The sequence below is a fragment of the Miscanthus floridulus genome, chromosome 11 (assembly GCF_019320115.1).
Source record: "Miscanthus floridulus cultivar M001 chromosome 11, ASM1932011v1, whole genome shotgun sequence".
Taxonomy (NCBI): Eukaryota; Viridiplantae; Streptophyta; class Magnoliopsida; order Poales; family Poaceae; genus Miscanthus; species Miscanthus floridulus.
Window position 1 is genome coordinate 5,098,328 of NC_089590.1, and position 18,787 is coordinate 5,117,114.

The 18,787-nt window shown below is 43.7% G+C and overlaps 2 pseudogenes; both read right to left on the reverse strand.

Moving 5' to 3' along the window:
* Positions 1 to 1,038: 1,038 nt before the first annotated feature.
* LOC136491571 (uncharacterized) lies at positions 1,039 to 15,715 on the reverse strand (annotated as a pseudogene).
* A 462-nt stretch (positions 15,716 to 16,177) lies between these two features.
* On the reverse strand, positions 16,178 to 17,112 carry LOC136491572 (uncharacterized; annotated as a pseudogene).
* Positions 17,113 to 18,787: the final 1,675 nt, after the last annotated feature.

Here is an 18,787-nt window from a genome sequence, read left to right on the forward strand (position 1 = left end):
GCAAGGCATCCTATGAACAAAGTTAAGGTATATGTCTGTGACACGCGGGGTCATGCTCAGCAGGTTGCAGTGAATAAAATAGCCTATTTTCTGTGCAAGGCTGTGCTCTGAGCACTACAACAACGTGGTATATCTCTGATATCTCCCTGTTGCTGTCCCTAGGCAACTGTGGAGCAATTACAGTCAACTCATGGCAGCGAGGTTATGTTAGTGACTCGCCATCCTTCCAACAGTCAACTCACCATCCTTCCACATCAGACTCATCGCACAGGCTCTGAATTTTAAAGTGCATAATGTGTACTGATTTTTAGCGAGGTATCAACCAAGTTTTTTTTAAACACTTTTTTAAAACTATTTTGTAAATGACAGCTGTTCAACCTTGTACAGGCCTATCTAGCTAGCTGTTTCATTTGCTAAATGATAGGAGCAGATCTCAGCTTTCAACCTTACTGTAAAAGGACAACAATTTTAAGCTAAATGAAAGGAGCAGATCTCAGCTTTCAACCTGACTAGAAATGCATCTCTACAGTCCAAATCCTCTTACTAGCAACTCAACTATCAAAATGTTCTCATCTCTAAGGGTTGCACAGAACTAGAAAATATTTCTTCTTTCAGTTTTGCAGTGACTAAAGGACTCTTGTAGTCAAATAGAAGGAAAACATCAAGTTTTCAGCAATTAAGTAGACTGACCTATTAGACCATCGCACTTTTGAGCCAAACCAAAGTTGCTTCTCGATCTAGTTCACACCCACTTAGGAAGGCCTCTCTATTTTCTTTGCTCTTGATGAAAACTGTAAATGCTTTTGCCTTCTCTTCCTTTGTCACTTTCATTGTGCTCAGAACGGATATACACCTTTTGATAGAGAAGTCATTACCTTCAGCAACCTCCTTTTCTTTGGCTAGATCTGCAGACTCATCTTGTACTTGCTTAGTCCTCATGTCTAGGTATCTCCCCATCATTTCTTCAATCCTTTCACCCTTCTTAGGTCTCTTTTCTTCCTTTTCATGTTTTTTTCTTGATGTAGTAGTAGTAGTTCTTCACGGCCTGCTTCTTTCAACAGCTACGACCTCATTTTCTTTATCTCGTGACAGAGAACCTCGCTGTCCATTTCTTTCAACAGCTACAACCTCACTTGCTTCCTCTTGTATCTCAGTGATTGAATCATCTTCATCTAGTACCTCATGAACCTCAATGTTGTCCAAGTCATCTACATCATGAATTTGTCGAAGTGGTGCTTCCTCTTGTGGTGGCTCAAAAGAAGTCAGATTGTAAGTACCTTCAGCCAAATGACCTACATGATAACAAGGAAATAGCTATAGAAAGTGGTCTTTCCTCATGAAATTCAAGTATAAAGAGAACCAATATAGTTATGACAACTAGAAGGAGTTAATTGGGGGGAAATATCGTGCAGAGCAACTAGTAGTGTAGAACTGAAGAAAACTCATCACAGTATAGATGAGAAGAACATGGATGTAGAGTTGCTATTCTGACATCTATAAATTGTGACAAGTAGAAGCATATAACCTAACTCTATAAAACTAGCATATTGTTGCTTAGTCATCAGAACTAGTAGAAAAGCATTACTGTAACTAGCATATTGTCAGCAAGATAATACTTGATCTACTGTAACTAGCATAATCAGCATTACTGTAACTAGTAGAACATGTATAATGCTTTTCTACTATGCTAGTCTTTGAACTAGTAGAACATGTATAATCCTGATCTACTATGCTTGATCTACTAGTTCTTTGATCTACTATGCTTGATCTACTAGTAGAACATGTATATTACTATAACTAGTATAATACTTTATCTACTATGCTTTTCTATAGTAATGCTTAGTCATCAGAACTAGTATAATGCTGATTACTAAGCATCACAGTACATATGCTAGTTACAGTAACAATATGCTAGGATAAACTGTAACTAGCATATTGTTACAGTAACTAGCATATTGTCTAGTAGTCATCAGCACTATAAAAATACTTTATCAAAGACTACTAGACAAATCAAGTAAATCATAGGATAATATAGATCATCAAGATAGAAACAAACAAATACTAAAGTGAGAAGCAGAAAGAATATATTGATTGGCACTGTTTGCAACTATAAAAAGTGAACCTACCATCATAAAGCTCTCCCAAAGCATCAAATAGTGGAAATCTTGCCTTACTGTTGCGGAACTTCCTAATTTTAGGGAATGTCTGCACATTCAAAGAGAACCATTGATCAAATATGAGGTTATTGTCGATACGGGACCCACAGGATACCCCGTAAGGGAGAGAGAAGATCTAGTTCAACTAGGATTCTTCCCATGTAAATCTTAGTAGTAGAACTATCAAGTAATCCTACTAGGAAATCTCATTATAAACCGACTAGGACTCTGGCCTCCTGACTATATAAAGGAGGGCAATGCTCCTGTCAAAAGAGAAAAAAGAGCAGACCATAATCAATCCAACGCAAAGGCTAAGGCCGACTGGACGTAAGGTTATTACTCGATCTACGATCGAGGGCCTAAACCAGGATAAATCGGCTGTCTCTTGTGTAAACCATCGAGTTCGGCATACGCCGAAGCCTGAACATACTGCCCCGGGTACCCCCGTGGCAGGCTATCGGTGGTAAAACATCGACAGCTAGCGCGCCAGGTAGGGGCTTTCGGCGACTTTGCTTCCGAGAGCTCGATGGACCTCGACAACATAATTTTCCCGATAGGATCAACTTTCATCTTCGGCTCATGGATCTGCGAGGCAGACAACAACTGGCAAGCTTCAAAGCCATCTCCTCGAAGATCCAGATCATCTAAAAGAAGTTCCTATTTCAACAACTACAACGGATCAGCTCACCAGAAGATTCACAGCAGCTCATAGTATCCGAGTCAAATCGGATTTCACGACCACTCGTATCCGATTCGAATTCAAGCTCTAAGGCGAAGTTTTATCCGAGTGCTTTCAAGAAACCGAGTTCTTTTTTGGCAAGATTCCTAGAGCACAACCCAAAACAACTCGGATTACCCCTAGAATTCTCTTAAGAAGTCGAGTTCTTTTCCATTTGGGCTCGACAACATGACAAAATCCTATCAGGGACAGGTCGAAAGATTTTTCAATCCAAGATTCAGGATACCACTGACAGGAGCTCAGGAGGGTCTCGTGCTAACGATAACATCGTAGGACTGTATCATCCACTGGCCGAATTCCATTCCTAAGGGTAGCAGGAACCCAACTAGTCGGCACAACAACAACATAGCTATTTTACCTTACCAAGAAGGAGACTCGATCTACGACACCGAGGCATCCACTAAAGTTATCAGCGACTCCGACAGCATGAAAACTAACGCCAATAACAGAACAACTCATGCACGAGAAGTGCTCATGGTTCGACGACCGCGGTCACCATTAAATCCCCAGAAGCACCCGATGTTAGATCATCTGATGAATCAGAATCCAACATATCACCCTTTGCCCAGGGCTACGACGGAGAAATAGATAGTCAGAAACAAGCTAGAGAAAGAAAAAACAAGTTGAAGCAAGGGCGCCAACACCGTGCTAGGCAGCGCAGGGAAGCTTGGATCAGATACGAGTCAAAATTGGCTGAGTACGACAAAAGAAAATCGCAACGAGAAGTCGAAGGAAGACGCACGGCGAATACGCCTTACGATAAGATTCGAGAAGCATTAGAAGAACTCGGAGCAACTTCGCATCCTGGTGAGAAGTATGAATAGCTCCAGGACTTGCTCCGATCGACAATCCCGAGAACGCATGAAGAGAAAGCTCGATCAAGACTACCCGCCAGATCAACAACCCACCGGCAAGAAGATCAAAATCAAAGGAAATCCGCTTTCGAAAGACTTGGGCCGGGTGGAAGCCATGACGGAGGAAGTAGGAAGGAACATAATCAAGGCCACCAATTTGAACAACTAAGGAAGACTAGGAGCAGGGTACCTACCCAGACAACCTCGCAAGATTGTTCCCATCAGAACAACAGTTGGCCAGAGGAAGGTGCCGAATCTGAATTCAAAGAAACCAAGGCACACGATAGGTTCCCCTGCTTCGCGAATAGGCTCGCATTGGTGCAATTACCTCACAAATTCAAACCGTCTAATCACTCTAAGTATGATGGCAAAACTGAACCAAAGCAATGGCTCAGAATATATTCACAATCAATTGAACTAGCCAGAGGAGACGACGATATCAAAACCCTTTTCTTCCCCATGGCACTGGAGGCCATGCCCCTCCAATGGTTCGATAAACTAAATCCAGGATCTATCAGAAATTGGGAGGATTTGCAAAGAGCTTTTTGTGAGAATTTCGTAGGAATCATTACACACCCAATCACTCATGCAGAACTAAAAGGACTCAAGCAAAAGGGAGGTGAAAGTCTTAGAAACTACTATCGACGATTTGGCGAACTACGAGCTCAAGTGCATGACATAACCGAACGAGAAGTAATTGAAGCTTTCTCTCATGGAATCATGGCTAGATGGCAATTTCAAGACTTCTACAAAGAAAATCTGAGAAACAATGAAGAATTCAGACGTACAGTAGAAAAGATGATTACTGCAGAAGAAAAAACACGAGAGAGGTTCCCGGACAGAAGCAACCAAGACAACCCGGACAAGCAAAATCACCGAAATAGCAGACATCAAGAAAGAAAACATAGACCAGACAATACTGTGGCAATGGCCGACAAATCAAAGAAGTTTCCCAAACCCAGAAGATATGATGACATTGAAAACATACGTTGCCCATTGCACCCTAGTGGGAGGCACACCATCGGAAATTGCTACACTTTCAATGATCGATACACAAGAAAAGATAGTAAGGAAAACACCAAAGAGGACAATCAGAAAAGAGAAGAAGACAACCACGAGGACAAAGGATTCCAAAAACCCAGGGGAACGGTAGTAGTGATTTTCTCAGGGGCTCCGGATTGCAGAAGCAAACATCAAGAAAAACTAGCACTGCGGACCATTATGACAGCAGAACCGGCTACACCAAGATACCTCAATTGGTCACAGTATCCTATCCAATTTACCAGAGAAGACCAATGGACTAGCGTGGGAAACGTAGGCCATTATCCACTGGTTCTAGATCCGACTATTGCTGGTATGACCGTCACCAAAGTACTAATCGATGGAGGAGCTGGACTTAACATCATCTTTTCAGAAACTCTAAGGAAAATGGGACTACAACTCGCCGGGATGATTATGCCAACAAGCACACCTTTTTACGGAATAGTACCCTGGCAAAGCAGCCATGCCACTCGGACAAATTACTTTACCTGTTACCTTTGGAACTCCTTCAAACTACCGAACAGAGTTTATCAAATTTGAAGTCGCCGACTTCGATTCATCATATCATGCAATCCTCGGACGTCCAGCACTGGCCAAATTCATGGCAATACCACATTATCCGTACTTACTGCTTAAGATGCCAGGACCCAATGGTATCCTTTCTCTTCGAAGCGATTTAAAGCGCGCTTTTGACTGCGACGTTCAGGCGATCCAAATTGTAGCTAAAGCGCAAGCCGACAATGGAAGAAAAGAAATAGCCGCAATTGCCATAGAAACAAGCCAAAAAGAATTAGAAATACTGGCTAAAAAGCCCAGCATCATCGCACCACCAAAAGAAGCCGACGTCAAGCAAATCGACTTAGGCACAGGCGATACCTCCAAGACAGCAACTATCAGTGCTCACCTCTCGGCAAAATAGGAACTCGCGCTCACCAACTTTCTTCGGGACAACAAAGATATCTTCACTTGGAAGCCAGCCGACATGCCAGGAGTCCCAAGGGAGTTGGCTGAGCATAGAATTGATGTTCACAAAAGCTCCAAACCTGTAAAACAATGGCTACAACGATTCTCACCCGACAAGAAGGCAGCAATTAAAAAGGAAATAACAAAACTGATGGCAGCCGGATTCATCTAGGAGGATCCTTCATCCAGATTGGCTAGCAAACCCGGTCCTTGTACAGAAGAAAAACACGGACGAGTGGCAGTATGTGCGTCGATTACACAGATCTCAACAAACATTGCCCAAAAGATCCGTTCGGGCTACCACGCATTGACCAGATAGTTGACTCGACAGCCGGATCTACGCTATTATCTTTTCTCGATTGCTATTCAGGATATCACCAGATCGCACTAAAAGAAGAAGACCAGAGCAAGACATCTTTCATCACCCCGTTTGGTGCCTATTGCTACAAGACCATGTTGTTTGGACTAAAGAACGCTGGCGCCACGTACCAAAGAGCTATCCAGACTTACCTTGGGAATCAAATCGGTGAAAATGTGGAGGCAGACGTGGACGATGTGGTGGTGAAAACAAAGAACCCAGACACTCTAATTGAAGATTTAAAGCAAACCTTCGAAAACTTGAAGAAATAGAGATGGAAATTGAACCCAAATAAATGTGTATTTGGAGTTCCCTCAGGCACAACTACTCGGATTTTTGGTCAGTCAAGCGCGGGATCGAAGCCAGCACCAAGCAAATTCGAGCTATAACAGAAATGGGCCCACCTAGAAGTGTCAAAGATGTGCAGAAACTAACAGGATGCATGGCGGCCCTCAACCGTTTCATATCAAGACTCGGTGAAAAGGGGTTACCTTTCTTTAAACTACTAAAGAAGACAGACAAGTTCGAGTAGACTATAGAGGCCGACGAAGCTTTCAAAAAACTTAAAGAATACCTCACTTCATCGCCTATCCTGACACCTCCAAAGAAAGATGAAGATATGATGCTATATATTGCGGCAACTCCTACCGTAATCAGCACAGCAATAGTCATAGAAAGAGAAGAACAAGGGCGCGTGTATAAAGTGCAACGTCCCGTATACTACATCAGCGAAGTACTATCAGAATCCAAAATCTGGTACCCGCATGTACAAAAACTACTCTACGCTCTACTCATTACCTCACGGAAGCTTCGCCACTATTTCGAAAGCCACAAGATTACCGTGGTGACAGATTTTCCACTCGGAGACATCCTACACAATAAAGATGCCACAGGGTGCATATCCAAGTGGGCAGTTGAAATTGGAGCTCTTGACATCAATTTCACCCCACGGAAAGCAATCAAATCTCAAGCCCTTGCCGATTTCGTGGCCGAATGGACAGAGATTCAACAGCCTTTATCAGATACAATCCTTGACCACTGGAAGATGTACTTTGACGGATCACTCAAACTAGGCAGGGGCTGGTGCAGGCGTTCTCCTCATTTCTCTAGAAGGAAAACAACTCAAGTACGTCCTTCAGATATTATGGCAAGCTACAAATAACGAAGCAAAATATGAAGCCCTCATCCACGGGCTACGAGTGGCGATTACCCTTGGAATAAAAAGATTACTCAGTATACGGTGAATTCAGCCGTGGTCATCAACCAAGTCAACAAAGATTGGGATTGCACCAAAGAAAACATGGGTGCTTATTGTGCTGAAATACGGAAACTTGAAAAACATTTCCAAGGATTAGAAATTTTACACGTCCTACGCGATTCCAACATTGCAGCAGATGTCCTTGCCAAGCTCGGATCAGACAGAGCAAAAGTTCCACCCGGTGTATTCATAGAAGAGCTATCAGTTCCCTCTATCAAACAACCCGGTGAAACAACACATGAAATTCAGGCTAAAGGCGTTCAGATCTTGATAATCAACACTTCATGGACCCAAGTTTTCATTGACTATATCAAAGAAAATAAACTGCCAGCAGATAACGCAGAGGCCACACAAGTTGTTCGCAGAAGCAAAAACTACGTTCTAGTAGGGGATAAACTCTACAGAAGAGCAGCATCATCAGGAGTACTACTAAATTGTGTCTCATTTGAAGAAGGCAAAGAAATCCTAGATGAAATACACTCAGGTTGCTATGGAAAATCATGCCGCTTCAAGGACACTGGTTGGCAAAGCATTTCGCACCGGATTCTACTGGCCAACCGCTTTGAAAGACGCTAGAAGAGCTTGTCAAAAAATGCAAAGGTTGCCAAATGTTTGCAAGACAAGCCCACGTACCAGCTCACAATCTTATCTGCATGCCCACCCGCTTGGCCTTTTTCCTACTAGGGGCTAGATCAAGTAGGACCCCTGAAAAAAGCAAAAGGCGGCTTTCGAGTACATCTTCGTAGCAATCGACAAATTCACCAAGTGATTGAATACAAACCACTCGCTGAAGTACAGCTGCAACCAAAGCAGTCGAGTTCATCCAAGACATTATGCACCGCTTCGGCATGCCCAATCGAATCATCATAGATCTAGGCTCCCCTTTCACAGCTACAGAATTCAAGGGCTGGGCACTAAGACTGTGGTTTCAGTATAGACTATGCGTCTGTTGCACATCTAGAGGCCAACGGACAAGTAGAAAGGGCTAATGGACTCATACTAGCCGGATTAAAGCCAAGATTATACGAAGAACTAGTGGACTATGGGTCCAAATGGATTGAAGAATTACCGAAAGTAGTATGGGGACTATGAACTCAAATAAGCGGAGCAACAGGCTACTCACCTTTCTTCCTAGTTTACGGGTTAGAGGCCGTACTGCCCGCCGACTTGATCTGGACATCCCCAAAGATAGAGCAATACGATGAAGGAGAAGCGGAACACACAAGAAGATTAGAACTCGATAGCTCAGAAGAAATCAGAGTAAATGCTACCCTCCAATCAGCCAGATACCTACAAGGTTTAAGATGGCATTACAGCAAGAGTACCCAACCTCGATCACTACAAGTCGGAGACTTAGTACTAAGAAGGATACAGAAGACTGACGGACGACATAAGCTACTCAATCCATGGGAAGGTCCCTTCATTGTCACAAAAGTCACTAGACCAGGCACATACAAGTTAATAACCGAAGATGGAAAAGAAGTCAGCAATACATGGCACATCAGCCAGCTAAGAAGATTCTACGCGTAGAAACAACTCAAGAAAAAACAGATATGCAAGCCACAAGGGACCAACGTTCACAATTGATGAAAAGCAATACTCTTCAACAACATATGTAGTAGTTTATACTCATGATCAATAAAGATGGCATTCATCCACAGCATGTCTTGTCATGACCTTCAACGAGTTGTTTTCACGAAACAAAAAGCAAAATGGCTGAAAACATGCCTGAGCATCCCGGCCGAGAGCAAAATAGCTGAAAAAATGCTTGAGCCCGCCGATGAGGGTAGCTAAAAGCTAACACCCGAAACAAAAAAGCAAAATGGCTGAAAACATGCCTGAGCATCCCGGCCGAGAGCAAAATAGCTGAAAAAAACGCTTGAGCCCGCCGATGAGGGTAGCTAAAAGCTAACACCCGAAACAAAAAAGCAAAATGGCTGAAAACATGCCTGAGCATCCCGGCCGAGAGCAAAATAGCTAAAAAAACACTTGAGCCCGCCGATGAGGGTAGCTAAAAGCTAACACCCGAAATAAAAAAGCAAAATGGCTGAAAACATGCCTGAGCATCCCAGCCGAGAGCAAAATAGCTGAAAAAAATGCTTGAGCCCGCCGATGAGGGTAGCTAAAAGCTAACACCCGAAACAAAAAAGCAAAATGGCTGAAAACATGCCTGAGCATCCCGGCCGAGAGCAAAATAGCTGAAAAAACGCTTGAGCTCGCCGATGAGGGTAGCTAAAAGCTAACACCCGAAACAAAAAGCAAAATGACTGAGTCGACCAAAATTTAACTTCAAAAGACCCTCCAGCACTTCGTTCCGAAAAGCAAGAGGCTCGGGGGCTACATCTAGATAGGAATACTTTTTCCTCAGAAACGCACAAGCGCCACTCAAGAAAGCACTCGGATGCCGAAGTTTGTCAAGGCAACATTCTATACCGAGTCGTTTTACATAGCGCAGGCGAAAGGTTGTTAACGCAAAGATCTACATCTAACAAGTCATAGCACGGACAAAGCACTCGACGGATCACAATGGAGGAAGAAAAGAAAAGTACTCGACAAATCGAGGGGTCTCATCAGAATAACGCACAGAGTTGTTTTGCAGAGCAGAGACGGGAACAGGACAAAGTACTCAGCAAGTCAAGTAACTTCAACCGCACCCAGGCAAAGAATACATCAACAAAAATAAAGAATCTTCATTTAAAAGGAGTGTAATATTACAAGGGGATGCTCAATCGAGTCAGGCGTTGTCATCAGAAAGGGAAATGTCAATATTTAGATTGTCTACAACCCTACTGGCTAGACCTTCGACCTCAGACTCCATCCTCTCAACGGCATCAAGATATTCTTGGCTTTCAGCTTCTTCTGCTATCTTGGAGAGAGGCGCCTCTGGAGCAAGGACCCGGACCTGGGCCAGCACATTCTTGGTACATACTTGGGCACACCTCTTCACGAACTCTTGGAAACGAGTCGGAATCCGGGGAATGAACTGCGCCCAAGATTGCCCGTGATCCGCTGGAGTCCGGAGGACATCGGCTACTGAACGAAAAGATTTCCACAAAACATTCCAATTCTCAGTAGCCGTCGCCAGCTTCCCGGACAAGCGTTCAATAGTTTTTTGGGCCTACACAAGATCTCTGTCAGCTCCGCGCCTAATCAGCTTAGCAAGGGCGAGTTCTTCCTCAGCATGAGTAATTACCTCCTCAGCTCTATTATGACTAGAACGGACAAGGGCCCTCATTTCATCAATACTCTCCGAGAGCTTCTGCTTCTCAACTCGGAGAGCTAGACAGGACACCCAAGAACAAGTCAGCGGAAAAAGAAGTCAAAATACAAGAAGAAATAGGCAGAACCCGTGGCACCTTTGCATTCATTCTTCGTAGACTCCACCGCAGCATCTCTCCTTTTCTCCATCTCCACTACCCGGGCGCAAAGGGCTTTCTCCTCCTTTTGGTGCATTTGACGCTCCGTCTCCAACTCAGCCCAGAGGAGGTCAAGATCGGCTTTTAGAGCGTCCACCTCCGAAGACAACTTCCTCTCATTTTCAGATGAGAAAAAGAAGCCAGAATGATCACGAGAGAAAGACTGAGCAAAAAGAAGCAAAGAGAAACAAGGCGTAAGGATAGAAGAAAAACAAGCATGCAAAAGAGGAGTGGCAGTAAAACCTACCTGGAGCTTTTCACCAAAAGAAGTCGCGAGGGTCGACAAGCTCCCCCTAGGCTGTGGTCAGCTCCGATAACCGATGAGTGGCATCGAACTGTTGCACCACGTCACTAGGAAAAGGAGGGGCCGCCGGAAGTAAGAGAAGGGGAAGGAGAGGCCGGCTAGGGCGAAAGAAGGAACGACCAAAGCAACCTCTAGGGAAGCCGGAGCCAAACCCTCAGAAGGACCCGGCGCGACGGCCACAGTTACCTCCGGAGCGACCAAGTCCGCAACTCCGCCAGGTAGCTCTGAAGCCCCCGCAGGCGACTTCATCAACAGAATGTTGTGAGTCTCAAGGCTCGGAACTCGTTGGCACGGCGGGAGGCTAGAGAAGAAGTCGATGAAGAAATTAGAGAAGACGAAACACTGAAAAGTGATAAAAGGAAGCACCAATAAAAACCAGAGGAAGGAAGATAAAAGCCAAAAAGATAAAGCTAGAATCTACTCACCCGACTACTTTTTTCTTCGCGAAGCCAAGAGAAAGCCTTGCAGGGGGAACCATGACGGCAAAGACGTCCCCGCCACTCGGCGATGGGAGCGGGACAACCGACAATGGAGCCGCGGAAGAAGCCAGGGCTAGAGCCGTGGAAGAACTCCGCACCGGAGGAGCGGTACAGCTCGGGACAGAGGCAACCAAAGAACTCGACACCAGAGCTTCAGAAGAAGTCAGCGCGAGAGCCTCGGAAGAACTCACACCTGACCTCTGATTACTTCAAAAAGTTCAAGACTAAAATTCAAAACAAAGAGGAGAAATTCAATGCAACAAGAATATGAAAAACAACTCACCGCCGCATGATGAGGGGGACTTCATCATCCTCTTCTTCCTCAGCCAACGAAACTAGAGCACCTGCTGAAAAGGAGATGAAAAGTACTCGGTTCAAGAGAGAAACATGAAAATAAAAGAACAAAGAGTATTAAATGTGCTCACCTAAGAGCATGCTAGCAACAACTGGAGTACCTGAGGGAGTACTTGGTTTGCGAGGCTTCTTGGAGACAGGCAAGCCAGATGAAGACCCATCCATTCGCCCCCTCTTCGGGACACTGCGAGGACCGCGAGGGACTAGACGAGGAACATATTCTTCATATACATCAACAAATCTGAAAGAAACCCCAGGAAGGGCTGTAAAGGTTTGAGACTTACTAATTGCAGAAGTACCAGCTAGACGATCCCCAGTCTCCGCCACGGCAGGGAGAACATCAAGGGGGATTGGATCGACAAAGTTCCGCCCAAGCTCCTGCGAAAAAAGATAAAACACCGAGACAAGGAAAAGCTAAGCAAGAACGGATGCAGCAAGAGTACATAAAGAACTCAAACAAAAAGATAGACAACTCACAGCTAGGGGCGGGTTGATGGCCGAGAACTCAGAGATGGCAGGAGGAATGATGCTCACTCCTTAAAACATCTTCTGGAGGCGCTCGAGTACCTCCTCACCGATCAGCTCAAGAGCTGGGACCATGCGTGAAGGATCCTCGGCCCCAGAATACTCAAAGCCGAGATGCTCCCGCTCTTTCAAAGGCTGAATCTGGCGATGAAGGAAGCTTAAAACAATACCAAAGCCGGTCAAACCCTACTGTTTCAGCATGCTAATCCTATCAAGGAGTGGCTAGATCGCTTGAATCTCAGCAGGTGACTCAAGCTTCTTGTCCCATCGGTCATTCACCACAGGACCAGATCTGGAGTGAACGACAAGAGAAGGGATCAAATTGGCAGCGTAGAACCACTCGGCACGCCAATCTTTGACAGAATCAACCAGGTCATAATAAAAAAACTTAATTTTGAGACCCTGGCGAAACTGAATCCCACAACCGCCGAGGGCGCTGGTTTCTTCACGGCGGGGTTGAGGTTTCAGACGAAAGAAAAAGCGAAAAAGAGATAGAGAAGGAGGGATCCCAAGGAAGGCTTCACAAAGGTGAACAAAAACAGAAAGATGGAGAACGGCATTGGGGGTTAGATGGTTCAGACTAACCCCGAAATAACCAAGAAACTAATGAAGGAAGGCGAAAGCAGGAAGACAAAGTCCAGCGCGGACAAAGGAAACAAAAAGGACAATCTCACCTAGGACCCAGAGCCAGAACCCGATGCTCTCCCAGGAACTCTCCATTCAGCGATGACTTTGCTTTGGATCAAGTCATCGCTAATGAGCTCGCTGCAGCTGGTCTTCGCTTGTTGTTGGAGCCGGCCAAAGCCTTCTGAAGCTGCCCTCATGGCCACGAACTCCTAGGTTTTCAATCAAAGACAGGGATGACTCCTCGTCCACGAAGGTCGCCTGAGACTTGCTTGCGGTTTTCTTCTTTCCCATGAACTGGCGGAAGCAAAGAAGGCACTAAGGAAGATGAAGCTAGAATGATGGTGCTCGGGTGATGGCGACAATGACGGCGGTGGATTTCTGAGAGCTAGGGTTTAAAGGCAAGAGCTGGGCGACAAGGGAAAGGAAGATAAAAGGTCTTTAAATAGATTTTTCAGTGATACAAACGGCCCACAAAGCCTGTTAAAACACAATGTGGGAACGCAACGGTCCATTTACCGACGCAGCTAAAATGACAGAGGGCACGAATCCTCACAACGGTACAAACCAATGGGCAGATTTCAGACTTATCCGTCCAACGCCACGGCAGGGTTATTAGATTGATACAAGAACAACCCGTCAAACCAAGAAGAAAGAAAGAAGAAAGAAAGGGCTACCTCACGAGGAACAAAAGAACCCGGTTTTCATTTCAACTACTTCCGGAGGCTCAGAACCAAAGACAAAGGACCAAGAATACAAGAAACTCAAGACTACAACGACGACGATACATCAAGACTCTTCATCCGACTTCTTTTCTAAAGAGAAGAACTCGGAGAAAGCGCGGAGCTACGGGATAAACCCAAAAGCACGAGGCTCGTACACTCAGTGAGTGCAATTTCACCAAAAAGGAACCCGGACATAAGCTCGGAGGCTGCATGCCACAAAACTACTCAGATGATGGTTTAATCCAAAACTAAAAGGCCGCTTCGGAAGGATTGCCACGAGACTACTCGGACGATGGTTTAATCCAAGTCTTGGGGACTACTTCAGAACACAAATTTTCAAACAACATAAAGGATCAAGACCCTCCTAACTTTTTGTTCCAAATAGCAAGAGGCTCGAGGGCTACACTCAGTGAGTGCACTTTTTCTTCAAAAAAGCGCACGTCACCAAAAGACTTCCTCAACACAGACCATTTCAAGACATTACGACAAAAAGAACCCGGAACGAGCCATATTTGAGTTCTTTTTTATAAAACTTCAACGAACAATCGGAACAACTTCAAGACAAGATCCTCCAGCTCCTTGTTCCAAATAGCAAGAGGCTCAGGGGCTACAACCAGATGGATGTATTTTTTCTTCAGAAAAGCACTCACCACTCAAAGATCCTAAGAAGCGCTACAAGGTTTCACTCTAGAAAGCACTCGGATGACATCTTATTCCTACTCAACAAGACTTGAAGGGGTAGAGCGAGACTTTCAGAGCTCAACCATGAAGTGCTCGGGGGCTTGTCGATACGGGACCCACAGGATACCCCGCAAGGGAGAGAGAAGATCTAGTTCAACTAGGATTCTTCCCATGTAAATCTTAGTAGTAGAACTATCAAGTAATCCTACTAGGAAATCTCATTGTAAACCGACTAGGACTCTGGCCTCCTGACTATATAAAGGAGGGCAATGCTCCTAGTCAAAAGAGAAAAAAGAGCAGATCATAATCAATCCAACGCAAAGGCTAAGGCCGATTGGACGTAAGGTTATTACTCGATCTACGATCGAGGGCCTGAACCAGGATAAATCGGCTGTCTCTTGCGTAAACCATCGAGTTCGGCATACGCTGAAGCCCAAACATACTGCCCCGGGTACCCCCGTGGTAGGCTATCGGTGGTAAAACATCGACAGTTATCACTATGAGGATATCCATAGAATTACTTCAAGAAATCAACTTACAATTTCAAGGTTGTCCCACATAGATGGTGATCCTTCAACCATATGCCTATCTTCATTCCATGTGGCCCCACTCCTGCTTCCTAGCCTCTTTGAGCATCCTATAGTCTTTCTTTAGCTGTCCTTCTTTGTCTTGAATCTGACTCTTTGTGTAGTTGACATACTTGTTCCTCAGATGGAACTCCTTCACCATTTTATTCCACCCTTCAGGGGTCCATCCGTTGTCACCTCTGTAGCCACTATCTTTATACTCATGGAGAATGTCTACTAGGGACTTCTCAAGGGACAGATTCCAGTCCGCTCTTTGCTTTACTACTACATAAACCATGGTTAGACATCAGGTTACCAAAAATCAGCAAATATAAATAACAGTAAAGAAATACTAGTTTACAAGTTACAGGTTTACTAAAACTACTATAATAGCACATGGTGCAATAAACTGTATAGAAGAGAATTACTTCAAGAAAGTTCTTTTTAGTAGCAAACAACTGCAAAGAAATAACAGCAATAATAGCAGAGAAATCACAGCAATAATAGCAGAGAATTAAACACCATACCTCTCGAAGAACCTCCAGTCTTCTTTGCCTTACTGCATTTAGGAGAAGCCTTCTTTTTAATACCACTTGTTGTACCCAAGAACCGGTGCAACTTTGGTGACACCCTTGCAATCATATTGAGCTTCGGGGAGCCTTTTCCAACCATCACTGTCAAATATGACACAAGCCTATTCACTTATTACAAGCTTATTCAATTATTACAAGCCAAGTTTATTACAAGCTTATTCATAACAAAAGCTTATTACAACCTATTCAAAGACTAATTTAAAGACTAAAAAGAAGTCTCAGCTTAATTACAATCCATGCTTATTACAAGCTTATTAACTTATTACTGCCTATTCAAAGATTAATTTAAATGTTGCTGGTACTGAACCCACATTTCTTGAGAGATGGTGTCTCTTAAAGCGTTGCCTTGTACTGAACCCACATTTAGGTCATTCATTTGATCACCACTTGGTACAAGCAACAAAGTTTCTTGGAGGGATATTATCCGACTGATGATCTAACCATTCCTCATCTCCATGAAGTAATCAGATCAGATTATGGAAGATGGAAGCAGCTATAGGTATCTTTACTTGATTTTCCAACATGTGGAATGTGGCAACTTTCAGAATGGGGAAGCGCTTCTTAAGCACCCCAAAGCCCTTTCCACATGGTTCCTCAGTAGTGCGTGGTGGTGGTTAAAGAGCTCCTTTGGGTTCTGCGGCCTTCGATGTCCAGCCCCAAATTCTTTCAAATGGTATCGAAACTCCCCGATATGGAGCAAGAAAAGATGGAGTATTTGCATACCCTCCATCAACTAGATAGAATTTGCCTGGAGGTACTTGGAAGCCCATTGCTCATAGCTGATTGTAGCACTCTGGAATCTGTAGCCGATCCCTCCCATCCACTAGAAACGAAAGTGAAGTTGAGATCAAAATCACATGCCACCATCACATTAATGCTTAGTGTGTCCTTCCTATTTCTAAAAGGAGAAGCTTTCTCAGAGGCTATGGAAATAGGAATATGAGTTCCATCAATGGCACCTAGACAATTCTTGAAAAATGGATAGAATCTAGGATTGTCTTGGATTTTTTTATGCACTTGATTAGGATCAGGAGCTTGAAGGTAACGGCGAGAGAGTGCGGGAATGACCACCTTGAAGAAGTGGTTGATGTGATGATGGAAGGTGTCATTGCTGTGCCCAAAGAACACTTGGAGATCCTCATACGAGGCGTTGTGACTTAACATGTATAGGAAGAAACCCAACTTCTCCTCCACAGTTATCCTAGTATCAACAACAAGCCTTTTGCTTCTAAGATAATTTGCCAATTCTCTAAAGATGTGTGGTTCCATCCTAAATGCAACTTGACAGTTCTTGACATGTCCCTCGAGGAGTCTTCGAACTTTAACCTCGCCTGTTTCTTTCAAAGTATGACGTTTCTTCTTTTCCCCTCCTCTAGCAGAACTCATAAGATATAAGGCGGGGAAAATAAATAGCATCATGTCATCGTCTTCTTCCTCCCTCCTCTTTCTAATACGATCTCATAGTGAGAGACGCATTGTAGGACTGAAGCATACAATTTTATAGTCATATAGAAGCTAAATATTATTAACCATGTCATATAGAAGTTATATTATTGACCATGTCATATAGAAGCTGTAATAAAGATTATAGTCATCTTATAGAAGCATATATAAACTTATAGTCATATAGAAGCTTTTGGAGTACCTTTTGGAGTTGGCACCTGGATCCCAAGAAGGCGGAGGTTCACCTTCCCCAACTCTAAATGGTGCTAGAGAGATCTACAAGTAACAAGAAACCATTTGGCAAATCAAGACATCATCTAGATAATAATACAAGTAACAAAGTGAGCTAATAGGCTAGGTATGTCAACTTCAGTCTTCACTACAAACTAAAACAAAGGGACATTCCTTAATTCTGGAGGACGATATTAGCAGAAATCCTCTTTTTATAGTACAAATGAACTAGGCTAAGCTTGGTGGTCTCTTGCTGCCTCGCTATTGGAAGTAGACTTAACGATGGACTGAACGCCCAAACGAGAAAAGTATATGGCGCAACGAAAGAACTACACTTGCTCGGCTTGTGTCAACTTGCTTACTGCAATCTAAAATTACTCTAATCTGAATATACAATAGGACATCTCTTGCTTGCCATGGACACTGGTGACCTACGTTTACATACAGATCTCCTATTATTGCTTGCCATGGACACTGAATATACAGATCTCTTGCTCGGCTTGTGTCAACTTGGCCTAAGTTTATATATATGGTTCGTAGAAAAATGCCAACACAATTACCACATGTCTAATACAGCATGTTTTGAACCAGCGGAGCCGCACTAATGTAGAGCTTCAGAAAACTAAAGGTACAGAAACAATGACAAGCTATGGACCCTACTGAACCAACGAATGAACTGCAAGGCTAAAGAGGTCCTACCTTTCTTCTTAAAAACAAAGGATAATAACAACTCACAAGCCTTTAAAATAAAGAAGAAGCTCAATTTAGTCTGCAAGAAACTAAGGAAGCAACCAACACATAAACTGGAAATTTAGTCTGCAAGACACAGAACACAACCTACAGACCTGAACCTGATTCTTACCCACCAAACAAAAAGCCGAATAAAAAAGCTCAAACAAAGGATCATCTGGTTGGGCCATGCATTAAATGATGGATGAGAGTTTATTCCCTGAAATCAGAATCTTTTTTTTAGAATAGAACGGGTCACTCAGTTGCCTGAGAAGGTGATATAATGTCAGTCCAAATTTGCAGACTAAAAATATAAGCTTTCCCTCAGCTAGAGTTTACTTAATACTGAGACACAAATAGTAAGTGCAAGTAGAGGTAATCCTCAGCAAGTGGAGAATTCCTAGTCATTGTGAGTTGTGACCAAATTCATTAAACATAAAAACATTCAACAGAAGGGCAAGGAACATTCCATTGTTTCATATTTGAGGTACCAGGAACTAGAGTATGGAACATTACCAGTAGTTACAGAAGGACAACCGAAGTAGTTGCATTTTTAATACTAAAAAAGAAGATAATGCATTAGTATTTCGTTTCGACAGGGAGACACTGTCTAGGTAAGTAGATGGTCAAACCAAGAGATGATGCAAAGTGTTGTTTCCAGAAGACACTACTGCATGTGTTTATGCCTGAATATAATCCTGTTGATGCACTGCACCAGCAAAACCACCTTAGAACATGGCTGTCAACC